Below are 4,757 nucleotides of genomic sequence, written 5' to 3'. Positions count from 1 at the left end.
AAGGAGAGTTAAATGACGGATTTATTGTGGCTTCAAAGCAAGTTAGCGTCAAGCTGTAGAATAACAGAGAAAAAGATAGAATAACTCTCGGGGAAAGATACCTGCCCCACCGGATGGAGCCCTGATACAAACCAGACCCGAAACACATCGCACACAAACGCCATCTTTTACAATTGATGGCTTTAAGATTTAAAGATGAATATAATTATAACAAAAAACGGAGTTTAAAGTCTTGATGAGTGATTTGAAAATGTGACCACCCATGCTCCTGAATTGCCTCCTGATAGTGTCCTAGTTTTGTGGTTTTCGTGTGTGATCAGCATCAACTTACAAAAAAATCTGATTTATTTACTTCATTTTAGCATGATTTTTAAAACCACCATAAAGAAGTGCTTATAGATATTTCATTTTGAGAATCTAGATTTGATAAAGGGTATCTTTGTGAATGGTAGTGTTGAAACTGTTTAGTCTAGATTTCTGGGCTGTTGTGAGAACTTACATGTAACATGTACTATAATTTATATTCATTCTTGTTGGTGTGCATCTTGATTATCTGTTAGCTAAAGGTGCAACAAACACAAATAGGGGGTGATGGTATATACTGGAATAGCCTTATTACAGCCTGGGGGTGATGGTATATACTGGAATAGCCTTATTACAGCCTGGGGGTGATGGTATATACTGGAATAGCCTTATTACAGCCTGGGGGTTGATGGTATGTACTGGAATAGCCTTATTACAGCCTGGGGGTTGATGGTATGTACTGGAATAGCCTTATTACAGCCTGGGGGTGATGGTATATACTGGAATAGCCTTATTACTGCCTGGGGGTGATGGTATATACTGGAATAGCCTTATTACAGCCTGGGGTGATGGTATATACTGTAATAGCCTTATTACAGCCTGGGGGTGATGGTATATACTGGAATAGCCTTATTACAGCCTGGGGGTTGATGGTATGTACTGGAATAGCCTTATTACAGCCTGGGGGTGATGGTATATACTGGAATAGCCTTATTACAGCCTGGGGGTGATGGTATATACTGGAATAGCCTTATTACAGCCTGGGGGTTGATGGTATATACTGGAATAGCCTTATTACAGCCTGGGGGTGATGGTATATACTGGAATAGCCTTATTACAGCTGGGGGTGATGGTATATACTGGAATAGCCTTATTACAGCCTGGGGGTGATGGTATATACTGGAATAGCCTTATTACTGGGGGTGATGTTGGATAGTTATCAGCCTGGGGGTGATGGTATATACTGGAATAGCCTTATTACAGCCTGGGGGTGATGGTATATACTGGAATAGCCTTATTACAGCCTGGGGGATGATGGTATATACTGGAATAGCCTTATTACAGCCTGGGGGTGATGGTATATACTGGAATAGCCTTATTACAGCCTGGGGGTGATGGTATATACTGGAATAGCCTTATTACAGCCTGGGGGTGATGGTATATACTGGAATAGCCTTATTACAGCCTTGGGGGTGATGGTATATACTGGAATAGCCTTATTACAGCCTGGGGTGATGGTATATACTGGAATAGCCTTATTACAGCCTTGGGGTGATGGTATATACTGGCCTATATATATACTGGAATAGCCTTATTACAGCTTGGGGGTGATGGTATATACTGGAATAGCCTTATTACAGCCTGGGGGTGATGGTATATACTGGAATAGCCTTATTACAGCCTGGGGGTGATGGTATATACTGGAATAGCCTTATTACAGCCTGGGGGTGATGGTATATACTGTAATAGCCTTATTACAGCCTGGGGGGTGATGGTATATACTGGAATAGCCTTATTACAGCCTGGGGGTGATGGTATATACTGGAATAGCCTTATTACAGCCTGGGGGTGATGGTATATACTGTAATAGCCTTATTACAGCCTGGAAAGTTGTATGGAAAATTTGGTTTGAAAAATATTGAGTTCATAGTAATTATATGGAATAGCATTGTCATGAAGTTATCATGGAAAGCATATATTAGGAATGAATGAAAAGAGAAACCAGGGAAACTAGACCAAATAAAGGATGAAGAATGTGGGCTTTGGGCAACAAAGGAGGTAGAAAAAAGGAATTGGCAACAAAGGAACTGAAAATAATGGATATAGAAACCAGGCATTGGGCAACAACGAAGGGCACAACAAACAAAAGTTTAGGATTAAGGCCTTGAGAAACAACGGGTATGGAGTACAAGGGATTGAGAAACCAGGCATTGGGCAACAAAACCTGACAAAGGATTTAGGAATCAATGGATATATAAACAAAGAATCAGAGAAGTAGGGACTGACTTCTTAAACAATTTCAGAGGTACATAAAAGTGAACCAGATCATGATTAAAACAGAACCCTACAGGGACAGCGGAGGGAATACCTTACCCTAGAGCCACTGCCTCCATATTCTCTGATCTATATGATGAATGGTGTTTGTATGTGAGGGACAAGTTGGGGGTGTATTGATGGCCGTCTCTCAGCATTCATTCCTCCCACTGTGTCCTACAGCTTCTATTAATGTTGACTGGCACTGTATACCTTCATTACCGGTGAGGCGAAGCAGATGCTAGCAGTTGTGTCTATCTTGGGACCTTTGTCCCCTGTTTTGGAAAGTCGATCTGGTGTAATGGTGGATTGACTAAGGTTTTCACTCCACCAGAACCAGATCCTCTCATAAAAGTGCTGTAGGTTGTCATACCCTCACATGGTCCCGCGAAATGATGTCAGATTCTTACCCTTGCATTCCTTATACATGACTATAACAACCTTCAACATAAATTTCAAATATCTTCTGACCACAAGAATATAGATCTTAACCAGAAGCCTTTTAAATGAGATATGTCTCCATATAGGTATACTTGTTTGGCTTCCCAGGAATAGGGTTGCATCCACAAATAAGCCCCCTCCCCCTCTTCCACCATATCATAGAAGTAGGTCAACCAACTCAGGTAATATAAAATGATTAGAATAGTGGATTATATTTATGTTTTAATTCAAATGGAAATCCTAGAAAATACAAATTAATTTCTTTGGTGTTTGTGTCCCAAAGACTTCCCTAATCAAGATTTCTTAGAAAGGTATGTTTAGGTAAATCAATTCCAATACAATACAAACTACAGAGATATCTGTATCACAAAACAGCCAAAATGATACGGTCAGTATATGTTTATGTTAACCTGCCTCTTCTATAGTATGGATAGTTTTGGACATTTAGATGATAATTTTCAAATTTGGTTACCCTACATTGCTGCCACCTAGTGGCAATGGGCTGTATATTATAGCCATGTGTCAAGAGCTGTATTGTACTAGGCATTGTGGGTAAATGAGTTATGTTCCTAGTAACAACAGAGCAGACCGGTGTCAGGAAACTTGATAACAAGTCGTCACAATGGCAGTCATTTGTTGTTCAACTGCCAGCCTTGTTGACTAAACATGAACTTTGAAGTAATTCAACAATAAAAATGCATGATCATGCTGGCTGCTATAAGAACATTGGAGTGGGAATCTCGGCTTTAGTTGGTTAAATGATCTGATTTGATTTGAATACATTAGACTTTATAAAGCTTGTAATGAATTGTCCTCTCTTCTGCCCTTTGACAAAAAATAGTCAGATGTAGTGACATTTACTTGGAAAGTTTTTGGACATGTAGTTTCAAGGTCATTATACAATTCAAAGGTCATATACTGAAATTTTCATATATGATCATGTAAACGAGACAAAAGTATATAATATATTCATTAAATAAATGACACCAGATCACTTCTATGTTAAAAATATTTTCTAATGAAAAAAAAAGAGTAATAAAGAAACCAGCAGAATTCCAAATTATAAGGAGATCGAGCCTCCATAAGCATTGCATGATAACATAGTCATGTATTTTCTTCAGACATGTTTATGACAATGCATATATTCTTACATATTGTGTCACCATAGCTGTGAATTTATGAGAAATAGGCCCACAGATAGTGATCTTTATAGGAAATTGAAATATACTTCAGACGTCTCTTGAGAACTTCCATCGGAAAGCATATGTTCTGCCATGTTGGTTTTTCGTAAGGGAGAATAAACACCATTAGACAAGCAGACATCTTCAGTAGACGTTTTGGGCCAAGACATGTCTAAGTATTAGCAGACAGTCAATATATCATCAGCCGATTATATACTTCTGTCATTGGACTATCAAAATCTATTGTTCCCTTCTGACTGGCAATCTGAATCATATATCGGATTTCTTCTTGAGAATACACTATTATGTAATTGTTTTTGTCGCCTTGTCAAGGCGTCCCTTGACAGTCGGGTTTATAGGTTAACCATATTTCATTGGAATGAAAGGATTGGGCATAAGATATTAGGATCAGCCCTTTAAACAACAATTAGAATTATCTATAAAATAGGCATCTCAAAGATGACTTCATGAAATCATGTAAATGAAAAGAAGAAAAAAAAACTGTGATAATAAGGTTTTACAAAAGTGATAAATTTACAATCAGAGATGATGAAGAAGTAAACTTCCTGTTACCTGTAGGACTATAAAGAGTGGTCAGATGTAAATGGTCAGTTCAGTTCAGTCATTTCCTGTTTACAGTAATTAGGTACCTGGGTTGTTGACAAAGGTCATTAGGTTAATTAGATGTCATGCTGTGACTGTGTATCCGGGAGGCTGGACATTAAAGAGCTCTTCACTTGTTTAGTCACCAAGCATGTTCTGATGGAATACAGGAGATCATTAGAGGAATTCTGTTTG

The sequence above is a fragment of the Argopecten irradians genome, chromosome 6 (genome assembly GCF_041381155.1).
Source record: "Argopecten irradians isolate NY chromosome 6, Ai_NY, whole genome shotgun sequence".
NCBI classification, from domain to species: Eukaryota; Metazoa; Mollusca; class Bivalvia; order Pectinida; family Pectinidae; genus Argopecten; species Argopecten irradians.
This window is presented reverse-complemented; position numbering follows the sequence as displayed.